This window comes from Mustela putorius, unplaced genomic scaffold (assembly GCF_011764305.1).
Source record: "Mustela putorius furo isolate JIRA1106 unplaced genomic scaffold, ASM1176430v1.1 tig00537227_pilon_pilon_pilon, whole genome shotgun sequence".
NCBI classification, from domain to species: Eukaryota; Metazoa; Chordata; class Mammalia; order Carnivora; family Mustelidae; genus Mustela; species Mustela putorius.
Genome location: NW_025422368.1, coordinates 15,168,283 through 15,183,054, shown reverse-complemented (window position 1 = coordinate 15,183,054; position 14,772 = coordinate 15,168,283).

The following is a 14,772-nucleotide window of genomic DNA, read 5'->3' as shown; positions in this document are numbered from 1 at the left end:
CCCGCCCCTTCTCCCCCGCTCACCCCCCAGGATCTGGGGCGGGGACGAGGCGCGCTTGAATGGCAACCGCGGCGGCGGCGGAGCCAGCAGGCCGCCCGCGGCTTCCTGACCGCCGGTAAGTGCGCCCTGCCCCCTCCGGTGGGGACGCGGCCTGCCGGCGGCCGGGCCGAACACTCCACGCCCGCCTGGGCTCTCAGGGCTGCCGGCCCCGCACTGCGTCAGCGGCGGCCGCACAGCCCGGCCCCAGCGCGCCCTCCCCGGGCCCGCGCCCCGCCCTGCCCTCGGCGGGCACTGCCTGGCGCTGCTGGGCAGGGAGGCGCGAGGGGGAGGGATGCCGGCCGCGGGCTGCCCCCGCCCGAGGGCGGCGAGCCCGTGCGCCCTTCCAGGTTCTTCTGTGAGAACGCGGCGGCGGGTGCTCGCCCGGCTGCCTGCGTCCTTTCTAAAATCGGAGCTCGGTGCACGAGCGCAGCGCCAGGAACCAGAGCGCTGCCACTGTGGTTCGGCTTTGTTTCCACCCTCGGGCTTGTTGTCCTCTCTCCAGCGTGGACTTTGACCCCCTTCCCCAGCCCCCCTCCCCCCCCCCCCCGGCTGATCGCCCTCCCTCCCTGGAGTCAGTCAGTCGTGCTAAACCGACTCCCTGGTTTGGCCACTGTCCGGGCAGCTGGGCTGTTCCGCGGTGCATCGCCCGTTTACCAGCCCACACAGAACATGGAAACGATTTACTCCGAGGCTCCTGAATGCGTTTCTGTGAAGTCATTTTGTACACTGGTCAATGAACTGCACCCTGGTACTGCCAAGCGTTCCCAGCACTGAATATCCACCAAGACCTGCTCTGTAGTAAATCCTCACAAACGGATTTTTTTTCCCCCTTCCTGGCCTTCAAAAGGCACCTCCCGATCCCGGGATTCTATCAACATCGAACCATTGTGGTGTCTCCTTGTGACTATTGTGCTTCCACATGCCTTTAGACAGCTCTGTGGCAACAGCCTTTATGAGTTTCCCCACAGAGTATCTTTTGTGGACGGCCGCATACATTTCTCTAAATAAACATGTGGGTTCGTACAAAACAGGATAGATTAAATGGCACCATCCAAATGCAGACACGGGCTCCCAGGTACTGACATCCTACAAGTGCACACCTAAGCGTTCTACACAGCAGAGATCCAGCAGAGTGGGTCGGAGGAGGCGGCACACTCTGGGACAAACAAGAAGTGCTTAATGGTCTTAAGTGGAGGCCGGTGTGATATATAATTATATTCGTTTAAAAGGCATCTTGTCCCTGAACCCCATACCCCTGGGTCTCAACAGACATGGGACCAGGAGATAAAGAGAGCAGAGACGGTGAGTATCCTTCTGTAGACCAAATTAGTGGCCAAGCTGTCTGGCCGCCCTCGAGAGAGCCTCCCCTCAGTATTTATCTGTGAACAAATCAGCACCATTTCCTCCAGCCCTAACCGGGTGGCTCTGGATGGGCCTCCTTCCTTCTTGGATTGTTAAAAGCTGCCAGAAAGGCAAGTAAAGCCTAGCAAATTTATCAAGAAAACTAAAGTGAAATATATATAATTTAAGACCTTTTTTAAAAAAATCTTATTTAAAATAGAACCAGTGTATGTATGTATGTATATATATATATATATATATATATATATATATATATCAGTAGGAGATGTCATGAGCACAAATGCTACCAGGCAACAACCAGGCTTCAGTGTGTCTGAGCAGGCAGAGCGAGGAAAGATAAAACAGAACACACAGCCCCTTACAAAGGCAGTGGCCATCCTCAGCTTTGGCTCACTGGAATGCAGACCCATTGCTGCCAAGCTTTTTGTTTGTATGTTTGTTATTTCTCAAGAGATAGAGAAAAGTCAGACCTTTATGTGAAAACTCCTTAGTTCACAGCATCAACAGCTAATTCAGCACCACATGTACATAGCATGCAAACCGATCAAAATATGTATCCACCCAGCTTCAGTTCCAAGCCATGGGTTGGAATTTCTGACCAAAACATTGGCACCAATAATAGCTGTGGCTTTGTACGTGATTTCAGGGGAAAACTGTATAAAAATTCAGATTTCCTCTGATGACTAAGTAGTTTTCTGCCAGGTTTCAAAATTTGTAAATTAATTGTCTATTTTGTATTCACTTCAGATTCTTTTATAGTTGCTATAACCCCTTTCCTTACAGCTTACCTAATTAGTTATCTTAAGCTGAAGAAAACTGCAATAGGAGAGCTTTTTATCAGAAGAGTAGTTTAAACCCTACTCCAATTATTCAGTCAACAAATATTTAATAAATGACTGCTATATACCAGCAATGTTGGACACTAGTGATGTGGAGAGAATTAAGGCTGTCGGGGTCTACAAGGAGCTTACAGTATAGTTCAAGATGACAAATTTAGAAATCCATTAGTGCCATAATTGAAATTGTAACAAGAGTATGATGAATTCTGTCTGGAAGAGTGAGGAATTCTCCAGGTATACACCACTCAGGATGGTCTTCTTGAGTCCACTCTTGCCTCACACTGCAGAAAGTGATCTTTTAAAACCTAAGTCATGGGGCGCCTGGGTGGCTCAGTGGGTTAAGCCGCTGCCTTCGGCTCGGGTCATGATCTCAGGGTCCTGGGATCGAGCCCCGCATTGGGCTCTCTGCTCAGCAGGGAGCCTGCTTCCTCCTCTCTCTCTCTCAGCCTACTTGTGATCTCTCTCTGTCAAATAAATAAATAAAAATCTTTAAAAAAAAAAAAAAAACCTAAGTCATTTATATCATTCCTCTGACTGAAACCTTCCAATAGCTACCTAACAGAAATGGAGTAAATTCTAGACTTTAGGATACTTCACACTCTGGCCTCTCCAGATGCTAACCTTTTTTTTTTTAATTGGTTGTTGCTTTTCATTTGTTCTGTTTTGTTTTTTAAGTAATCTCTATGCCCAACATGGAGCTCTGAACTCACAACCCCTGAGATCAAGAATCTCATGCTCTACTGACTGAGCCTCCTCCTCTTAACTACATAATCATGTAAACATGATTTGCATGCCCTGTGCAAAATGAAAATGCAGGGTGTCTTGTTAGAAAAGTAATATAAAAAAAGAGAAAAGAAAAAGGAAAGCCATATAAAAATCCTGTTAAAGATACTAAAATATAAAGCTTTTCAGATCCTAAACTCTCTCACTCAGCTTGTCATGATGTTTTTTATTTGCTATTTAGTGTTATTTTCCATTAAGAAAAATTAAAATTTTTCATTATTAGCATTAGTTTTACCACTCATCTTTAAATTGTACATGCCAGTATTAAATATGAATAAAGAGCAATTAACTCATGCAGAATTATCTAAATGATGTAATTCCTACTGTCATACATAAATGCATGTGAATTTCACTCTTAACTGTGAAAAATTTGCACAAAACTAACTCAACTTTTTTTAATTCACTTCTTGATTCATCTACATATTACTAACACTTTCTACCTTTGGCTTACAGATGAGTAAGGAAGAACTGAAAGGAAGAGGAACCACCTTTCCCTGTCCTTGCCTTTTCTTTTACATCATCATTAGTGGTTAACTACAGGGAAGTGATGACTAAGAAAGGGTAAGATAGAGTTCTTTGGTAGAGTGTTTCTTAGAATGCCATTGCTTTCTTTTTTATCTGAAGCAAGTTCTGGTTTGAGGGAAGCATAGCCTCTCCAGGTGTCAACATCATTGCTTAGTCACACACAGCACGTTTACCTCATATTCCCACTGGCTTTGAATCTCGCTGAACTGCCACACATTGTGGGTCAACCAGAAGTCTATGTTCACAGGGTCTCACAAAAGTTATATAACAATGGTGTGACAAGGAATGAAGGACATGGATATTGCCCTATGTCCTCTACTAACTCACATGTGCCAGTGTTTTATCAGACCTGCCTCACAAAACGCAAATCTAAAGACAAAATTATTAAGTATTTTAAGACAGTGATAGTAGAGCATTAAACTAAGAGCAGTGCCCCTGTAATCCCAGGGCCCTGTGGGACTGCACTAACCTTTCATCCATGAAGCCAGCACCGTGAACCTCCAGTTATTCACTATTATAGCACTATTTCTTCATAGCCCTTTTCACTAGGTGATATTTTTTTGTTAATAATCTTACTAATATTATGATTATATTATCTCTATAATATAGAGTCTCCCTCCCTCTATTTGAGTATTAGCTTCAGGATAGCAGAGATCTTTTGTTTTATTCACTCATGTATTTGTGGCTCCTAGAACAGTGTCTGACACATAATACAGATCATTAAAGATAAGCCAAAGGACATAGTGACAAGATATGGGACCTTTCTAAGCCTCAGCTTTTTATATGTAAGTAATGTATTTTTCACCTTACAGAGTTGTTTTGGAAATTGGCAGGGCTTGGCTTATTATTTGTTAACCCCAGCACTAACTCATAATAAGTATCCCATAAAACTAGCTAATTTTTTGGTAAATATCTCAGTAATACATAGTGTTTTAAAAAGCAGATACAGATGCTACAGTTGCACTTGTCTAAGGTATACTTTGAAGAAAGATCAATTCTAGCACACCCTAAACAGACAGCCAAAAAGAAGCTTCAACATGCATTAGGACAACTATCTCCCCAGTTTTGTCCCCTCAGGGCCCTCTACCCAGTGTTTTTCTGGTTTCCACATTCTAATCAGTCATTAAAAGTTATTTGCCTCTTCCCTTTTGCTGCTAGCAGAAAAGATTAAAAGAAAAAGTTCTGATTACAACTTTTCGTGCAAACAACCGGCTTTGGAAGAGCATGCCTAGACAGCCATCTCCTCAGAAATCTTTTTTTTAAAAAAGTTTCTGGAAAACTAACCCTTAAAACCACAATCAGAAATATCAATTTTCCTTCAGTGATTCTTTTCATTTTATACGTTTTCCTCATTAATAACAATGAAAAAGCATTTATAGGACCCTTCTACCATGCCAGTGTAATGTGCGAAGTGACTAACATGCATTATTTCACGTTAAGTCTCTCATCTCTAGAAGTTGGGTACAATTATTACTTCCATATAACATATAAGAAAACAGAAGCCTGCCCAACAACATCTTCCTGTCAAAATCTTATCTTTATTTCTGGCCTCACTCAAAATTCACCTTTCTTCAACCTATTCCTGATTTCACTTTGCCTCTATGATTTTTTTTTTTTATTCTTTTAAATCTTCATCACATTTCATTAATGCCTTTGTTATTATTGTAATGATCATTTTTTTAACTCCTCAACTAGACTGTAAATTATTAAAGGGCAGAATTTGTGGAAAATTCAAGAGTGCAGCCAGCACTTATTTGTTGAACAAATAAGTGAATCCCAGAAGAAGGGCATGCTATGCTTTGATTTCAACACAGAACACATTTTCATCGTACATAGTCTGCTGCCTACCAGTTCTAGTTCTCAAAGAGACTATTTGCACACCATAGTATCTAATAAAGATGGCATTCAAACTATCAGGAAGGAAACCAGAGTACCTCAGATTCCGTAAACCAGCAAATGTAAGCTAGGCTCCAATAGTTTTGGAGATGGAGAACATTTTACAATTTAGTCCACTCCTTTCATTTTACAGACAGGTAAATAGTTCATGAGAGGAGAATTAATCACCACCAACAGCTCCCACCCCTTCCTCTACTCTGTTTCTCTCTACCCCCACCTACACACCCTGCCCCAGTACACACACATACTAAGCAGCTGGCAGAGTTCAACTAAAATCTATGTATTTCCACTCCCTGTTCTGGATTCTTTGTTCTTCATTGTTAATTTCATTATACATTTTATTCTTTAGGCTTAGAAAACTTCAGCCTGCACTGAAAGTATTTACATATGAAGAATATATACTGCAAACTAACCCGAGGTGAGCTTAAATACTTACAGCAGTAGTTTACCTTATGATAAAAGCAGTTTGTTAACATTTTGTAAATTTATTTTTTAATGATTCATAACATTACTAGAAAAACAAACTTTTAACCAAATATCCATTTCTTCATATTTTTCTCATTTATGTTTATTTTGAATATTGGTGTGAGTCATTTCTGGGTGGAAACTAAGGATTTGAGGAACTTTTTATTTCCTTCTTTTTATCTTTTTATATTGCTTGAAATTCTTAAAATAACAGTCACTTTTATAAAAAATAGTGAAATTATTATTATAAGGAAAAATAATGGCAAGTATCTAAATGTCTATTCATTAAGAATAGACAATTAGATAAAAGTTAAATTTCAGGGATGCCTGGGTGGCACAGGGGGTTAGGCATCTGCCTTTGGCTCAGGTCATTGTCCCAGGGTTCTAGGATGGAGTCCCATATCAGGGTCCCTGCTCAGTGAGGAGCCTGCTTCTCCCTCTCCCTCTGCTTGCCTCTGCCCCCTGCTTATGCTTTGTATCTCTGTCTTTCTCTCTGACAAATAAATAAGTAAAATCTTTTTTTAAAAAAGTTAAATTTCAGTGTCCACACTTAAAATTACAATTTTGAAATCTAAAACTGAATTTAAGGGTTTGGACCTGGATTCTTAATCTAAGGGGAATTCACAGATTAAAAATTTCTCTCCACTGCTTTGGACTTTTGTTGAGTTTGCAGCTTATGCATATTGCACACAGCTTGATTACCCCAAAGTACTGGCCCAGTTAATTGCATTCAAATGCAAATTACAGCTATTAAGTCATGCTGGTCTTGAGCCAAAGTTCTGAGCCAAGTTTGTTGAGAGGAGTGTGTTTTTTTTTCTAACTGTGCAAGACTGAACTTGATAAGCCTTTTGGGATACTCATTCATTCTTTCTGTTTTTTTTTATTTTGGAATATTATAGAACTGAATCACTGAAAAATAATTTTATTATTTATTTTTAATTGAGAACATTTCACCATTTACTACCCTTCCTTTTTTTATTTATTCATCAATAACACCACTTTTTTCATATCTGTTAACTGAATTTCATTTTTTAACATTTTATTTATTTACTTAGAAAGAGAGAGCACGGCCATAAGCGGGGTTGCAGGGAGGTTGGGGTAGGTGGCCTTTCTTGTTACCTCCACATAGATATTTTTCAAATTCTCATGGCTCTGGATACCCTGAAACCAAAAGATTAATGAAGATTTAGATTTTTCATTCTTACTCTATTTTAGAAAACCTATAGCAAAATATGAAGTTAAAGTTAATTATAATCTAAAACTATATGACAAATATTTTACCAACTTCTGCAGTAAACATGTGATTTATCTCTCCTCAAAACAACAACACCGGGGCGCCTGGGTGGCTCAGTGGGTTAAAGCCGCTGCCTTCAGCTCAGGTCATGGTCTCAGGGTCCTGGGATCGAGTCCCGCGTCAGGCTCTCTGCTCAGCAGGGAGCCTGCTTCCCCTCTCTCTCTGCCTGCCTCTCTGCCTACCTGTGAAATCTGTCTGTCAAATAAATAAATAAAATCTTTAAAACAACAACAACACCATAATAGCCACACTACAGAAGAGAATACAAAGCCTTTACATTCTAGGAGTGCCTGGGTGGCTCAGTGGCTTAAAGCCTCTGCCTTTGGCTCAGGTCCTGATCCCAGGGTCCTGGGATCAAGCTCCTAATCTGGCTCTCTGCTCCGCAGGGAGCCTGCTTCCCTTCCTCTCTCTTTGCCTGCCTCTCTGCCTACTTGTGATCTCTGTCTGTCAAATAAATTTAAAAAAAAAAAAAAAAAAAGCCTTTACATTCTAGATCTCCCAGTTTTCCTTATACAGATATCCATTTGGTAGAATCAGTGCTTTTTAAGTGAAAACATACACCTTATTTTTGTAAGATGCTTTATGTAGATCAGTATGTAACTTGGTTCTCATTTCCTTGATCTGATCTAGAACAGTGATTTCATAGTAGGCCACCAAGAAAGGCCCCCAGACAAAAGGAATTGGTTACATTTGTATTTGTTTTATGACCCCAAGCTACTCCTCCAATTTTTGTAGAAGTCCAAAGGGAAATAGAAAAATAGTTATTGGGAACTATTTCTGATAGGAAAATAGTTGTTCAACTCACTTTTTTGTCCAAATAATCTCAAAACGAGTATTTAAAGGACTTTTTTCTACTTCTGACATTGATAATAAAGATAAAAACAGAGATATGGACACACTTAGCTGTCAGTGGACAATAAATTAGCAAAAGATAGTGACAGCACCTAAACATACTTGCTTATGTATATACCACAAAGAAGGTGTGTTTCAACACCAATGAGAAATAAGGTGGGTGGAATCTTGAAAGCAGAGGGTTTCAGATTGAAAAAATAAAATATAGGAAACTATTTAAACTTTGTGAGTAAAAGAGTGATAAGACAATGGCAATATTTAAGAATAGGTAAAGTAAAATAACATTTTAAAAAGGATCAAGTCTGGTTCAGATCTGTGAAATGAACTGGAGGGACTCAGTGGAGTAATCATGTCATACTAATTTACTTATAACATGGTAAGGGTCTAAATGAGGCATCTTAATAGACCATGGTGAAAATGAAGAAGTAGGACTTATAAATGAAAGACATTCTTAAGGAGAATTAATGGGATTTATCCTAATGGGAGAAGAACAGTAGGGGATTAAGATATTAAACTTCCTGTCATTGATTCAGGCTTAGCTAGAAAACCATTTGATGATGACACTATGAAAAAGATGCAAGCATCAACTGTAGAGAACACAGGGGAAATACGATCTAAAAGGTGTTGGAGGCTCTCTTTCTTTCTCTCTCTGACAAATAAATAAATAAAATCTTTAAAAAAAAAAATCTTGGAGGGTCCTTCCAATCAGAGATTATGAATTTATAAAGTGGTTTTCAAAAATATCTCTAAATCTAGCGATTGAAAGAATAGTACTATTAACTGAAATAGGCAAGTTGAGTAGAAGGAAGGGAGACTTAATTTGGTAGAAGAGGAACAGTGAAGGAGAAGTTGGGTTGAATAAAATAAAAGTAGTTTCTCAAAGGGTTGTAGAACATGAGCATCAAGGCACTGGAGAGACCAAAGGGAATGAGGACAAAGAAGAATCAACAGGTCTATCAGATCAACACAACTAATTGTAACCACAGAGAGTAGTTGTAGTAGGACAAGGAAAAGAAAAGCTTGGTGTCCAGGGAACTAAAAATTGGTGATGGGAAGGCAAAGGGAGAGTTTACTCCTTTGAGAAGTTCATAATGATGGTGCAAAAGGGTTCAACCTAAATTCCATTTCTACTTGTAAATCATTATATCAGTTTTACAAATGTTTTAGTGCCTAAATGACACCATATTTAAGCTACTTTCATTGCCTTATCTCCATTCTACCCCTTGTTTATTTGAAAGAAATTCTACCCAATCTTGGAAGTGTTCTTAGACTCTTTTCTTTTCCTTTTTTTTTTTTTAAGATATTTTTTTTAAGTAATCTGTACACCCAACGTGGGGCTCAAACTCACAACCCCAAGATCAAGAGTCACGTGTTCTACTGATTGAGCCAGCCAGGCGACCCTAGACTCTTTTCTTTATGCCCTCACACTTAGGTTAGACCACAGCCTCTTTGATACACTTACATTGTACATAGGCATAATTAAGGTTATTAATATACTTCAAATTTATCTGTTTTAAAGATGTCTTTCCCACTAGATTATAAGCTTTTATAAAGTAGATACCGGGGCACCTATGTGGCTCAGTGACTTAAGCATCTACCCTCAGCACCAGTCATGATCCCGGGGTCCTGGGATCAAGCCCCATGTTGGGCTCCCAGCTCAGTGGAGAGTCTCTTTTTCCCTTTGTCCCGCCCCCAGCTTCTGCTCTCTCTTTCTCCTCTCTCTCTCTCTCTCTCCCTCTACCTCTCTCTTAAATAAAGTATTTTTTTAAAGGTAGTTACCATATCTTATTCACTATATTTGCATCTCCAAACAATGCTTATCATTTGATAGTTTGTAAATGTTTATGGATGGCTCTCTTCTGTCAACATTGTCCTTGAATTCCAAATAGCAATTAAGAGTTAACTGTGCTGTTGTGATTGCCCCCCAAACCCCACACTCTCTATTTCTAGACCACTAATTCAGATGGCTATATTTTAAACTTCTTTACAGGCCTTCACTTCCTTGTTTCTAAATCTTGAAACTCCTAAGTCATGGGGCCAGGTCCCCTTTCCTTTTTCATACTTTCCCCCATGGCTTAAATTTAATCTAGGTGACAATTACTACTCATTCATGCAACCATTTATTCAATAACTGTGTGCAAACATTGTTTTAGGCATTGGAGATACAGCAGAAAACAAAATGGGCAAAAATTTTTGCCCTCCTAGGGCTTACATTTTTAGGTGAGAGAAAGATAAACAATGTAAGTAAAATGTAATACATGCTTGATGGTGATTAATGCAAAAAAAAAAAAAAAAGAGTATTCCCAATGCTTGGATGGTAGGAATGTTTTGTATTTTAAAGAAAATAATCAGTGGCACTTGGGTGGCTCAGTGGGTTAAAGCGTCTGCCTTCGGCTTGGGTCCTGGGATCAAGCCCCATATCAGGCTCTTTCCTCAACGGAGAGCCTGCTTCCGCCTCTCTCTCTGCCTGCCTCTCTGCCTACTTGTGATCTCTGTCTGTCAAACAAATAAATAAAATCTTTTAAAAATATAAAATAAAATAAAAATAGGTTATGATTTTTGAAAGAACATAAAGCTTCAGTAAAATTTTTGAAGTGCCTACATATTTTAGTCACTAAATATTAAAATATAATGGTATGGGTGCCTGGGTGGCTCAGTGGGTTAAGCCTCTGCCTTCTGCTCAGGTCATGATCTCAGGGTTCTGGGATCAAGCACCACACAGGGCTCTCTACTCAGTGGGGAGCCTGCTTCTCCTTCTCTCTCTGCCTGCCTCTCTGCCTACTTGTGATCTCTCTCTCTGTCAAATAAATAAATTAATTAAATAAATAAATATAATAAAAAATAACATAAAATATATGTATAATGATATAAAGTATATAAGACATAAATCAAAGAAAACTATTAACTCAAACATCAAACAATTGTCAGAGCTATTTTATTGTATTTTCTTCCCAAATGGTATCTCTGACTCCAGTCTGCTTTTCTTAAATTCATCCCAGCATCAGCGTCTAAGCACCAGAACACCTATCAAATTATTTATAAATTACTTTTATATCATTAAGATTTTAGAAATACTTGTCTGAGTGTTGGGTTTTAAAAAAAACTATTTAGTGAATGTATAAAATCAAAATATTAATAGGGCCATGAGCTATATACACATGCATTTTTCTAAAAAAAATACTTCCAAAACAATCTGTTTTTTATTACTTGTATTAACCTGAAAAGAATTCCACAGAATAGTATGGGTTTTTTTTCCTTTTTTTTTTTTTAAGATTTTATTCATTTATTTGATAGACAAGTAGCCAGAGAGAGAGGAGGAAGCAGGCTCCCCGCTGAGCAGAGAGTCCGATGTGGGGCTCGATCCCAGGACCCTGAAATCATAACCTGAGGCAGAGGCTTTAACCCACTGAGCCAACCAGGTGCCCCAATAGTCTGGTTTCTGAGTTAAAATCAAAGAATAGTTTGATATTTGTGTTTCTAAGACACCCAGTTGCCATCTCCATACCTGAAATTTCTGTGTCCTTTTCAGTATTTCTTTACCCTTACAATAGTTTAAACCTTCTGCACAAACTTACTTTCACCTAGATCTCATTTGTAATCCTTGTTCTTTATCAAATCCATGTCTTCATTTTTTATTAAAAATTTTAAATTTTAATTCCAGCATAATTAATTGAATATTACATCAGTTTCAGGTTTTCTTTACATTACTCAGTGTTCATCATGATAAGCACACTCTTTTTTGTTGTTTGTTTAGATTTTATTTATTTATTTGATAGAGAGAGACAACAAGGGAGGGAACACAACCAGGGGGAATGGGAGAGAGAGAAGCAGACTCCCCCACTGATCAAGGAGCCTGACACAGGGCTAGATCCCACAATCCCGGGGATCATGACCTGAGCTGAAGCAGAGACTTAACAACTGAGACACCCAGTTGCCCTTTTAAGCATACTCTTAATCCCCATCCCCTATTTCACACATCCTTCCACATACCTCCCCTCTGGTAGCCATCAATTTGTTCTCTATAGTCAGGAGTCTCTTTTTCTGATTGTCTTCTTTTTTAATTTGTTCATTTGTTTGGTTTCTTAATTTCAACGTATGAGTGAAATCATATAGTAAAAATCTATGTCTTCTTGACATATTTGTTCTTTCTTTTCTACTTGGCTAAAAATTCCACACATTCGACTCTAACCTCCAGCAAGTCATGGATTAAGTATCTTGTACACTAGTTTGTGTCCAATGCCTAAGATGTGCAATGGCACAAATTATATGCTTAGTAAATATTCAGTGAGCAAAAGGACCAATGAATGGTACTTTCAAATGTTAAAGAACATGAGCTTCAGCTGAGGAAACACTAGCTGCTCTCATGGAACATAGCTTTATCAGTTAAGTTGCACTAGTTTTTACTGCACATGTAGGATATGTAGATGTGCTCATGGATTTTATTTTGATCCTCCTATATTTAAATTTGGGAAACAATTCAGCATAACATACAAAAAAGTGTTGAAAAGTTTCACCACACCAAATCCCTATCATATTCTGACCTGAGAGTTTAGATTTAGAGGCAAATGCTAAATATAAGTAAAACTTTATGGATTTCCAAAAAAAAGAGTGCTAACATTTGAACCATAATGTGTTACTATTTTTTATTGCTCCTTATATCTCCCTGTACTCCTCATTAATGTATATGTGTTGCTTTCATTTGGCAACATCATACATCAATAATAGTATTTTCTAATTATTTTAATTTCTTAATGAATCTAAATGCCAAATTAGTTTGTTTTGTTTTTACTGGTGGGTGGAGTAATTTTAAAATATAATATCTTTACAGGCAGAGGCTCTTTCCCTCTCTGTGGGACTCCATGCCTGAGGTGGAGGCAAGGCCAGGATGGCAGTGCCCAGACCATGTACATGAGGCCCCTCCTGTGTCACCAGAGTGACACAGCATAAATCAGATGCTAGAGGAGATTGACATTGAGAAGGGAATCCAGTTGGTAACTTTGAATGTCAGTGGCTATGATGCTCCTTAATATCCGAGCCCTAATGGGCACTATTGCTCTATTTCATTCCTGCTAGAAAGTGGAGCCAAGTGGCAGTCCCAAATCAATAAGGTGATGCTGTCTACACTGGGCCAGCTACTGTAGGCACACTGATATAGCATAGCTTCTGCTTTCTTCTGGGCTAACCTCAGGGTGCAGATGATAGCAGCATTTACAGCCTGCATGAAGTTTCTCAGAAGTTTCAATAGGCCGTTCATTCCCACGCCCCCCAATCAACCCAGCCCTGAAGGCTATCTGAGGTAGAAAGGTATGACCAACAGGTGACCCACTGCCCTATAAGAATGACTGTTATGGACTGAAAGTTTATAATCCCCATCTTCCCCACCAAATACATATGTTGAAGTCCCACCCCTGCAGTGTGATAGCATTTAGAGAGGGGGACCTTTGGAAGATTATTAGGTTTAGATGATGTTATGAGGGTGGGCCCCTCATGATGGTATTAGTGTTCTTATAAGAAAAGACACCACAGGTGCCTGGGTGTCTCAGTCAGTTAAGTGCCCAACTCTTTTTTTTTTTTTTTAAGATTTTATTTATTTATTTGAAAGAGAGAAATCACAAGTAGGCAGAGAGATAGGCAGAGAGAGGGGAAGCAGGCTCCCTGATGAGCAGAGAGCCCCGATGCATGGCTTGTCCCAGGATTCTGAGATCATGACCTGAGCCCAAGGCAGAGGCTTTACCCACTGAGCAACCCAGGCACCCCTATGTGTCCAACTCTTTTTTTTTTTTTTAAGATTTTATTTATTGTGCTCGCTTCAGCAGCACATATACTAAGATTTTATTTATTTATTTGAGGGAGAGACAGTGAGAGAGAACATGAGCGAGGAGAAGGTCAGAGGGAGAAGCAGACTTCCCATGGAGCTGGGAGCCTGATGTGGGACTCGATCCTGGGACTCCAGGATCATGACCTGAGCCGAAGGCAGTCGTCCAACCAACTGAGCCACCCAGGCGCCCTATGTGTCCAACTCTTGATCTCAATTCCAATTCGGGTCTTGATCTCAATTCAGCTCTTGATCCCAGGTTGATGAGTTCAAGCCCCACTTTGGGCTCCACATATGGAGCCTACTTAAAAAAGAAAAGAAAAAAAGGCACCAGCAATTTGGCTCACTCTCTCCCAGTGTAAACAGAGAAGTCAGATGAGCATACAGTAAGAAGGCAGCCAACTACAAGGCAGAAAGAGAGTTCTTATCCAGCACTCAAATTGGCCAGCACCTTGATCTTGGACTTTGCAGCTTCTAGAACTGTGAGAAATAAACGTGTCTTGTTTAAACTTCCTAGTCCATGGTACTTTGTTATGGTAGCAAAGCCAAGGCAATGACCTTTAAGACCTGCTTGCCTACTTAATCACCACCCTCCCATCTCCAACTGTCTTTCAGTGGTACTCAGCCAGATGTCCACAACCCTTGTCAAGGTCAGTTTCCATATATAAGGTGGAAAACCAAAGCCAAGAAAGTGGTGATCAGATTATCCACCCTAATTTTTTAAAGAAGTGACTATAAGCAAGAGTCTAGATTTGGAGGGATGGGGAGAACAAGTGCTCAAGCCTAGATAAATGACCAAATTCCAGATCATTCATGTGGAGAAGCCTACCCATTTTGGAGGATGGGAGAAGAACACTCCCTCACCCCAGTCCCGAAAATTAATTCCTAACATATTAAGTACC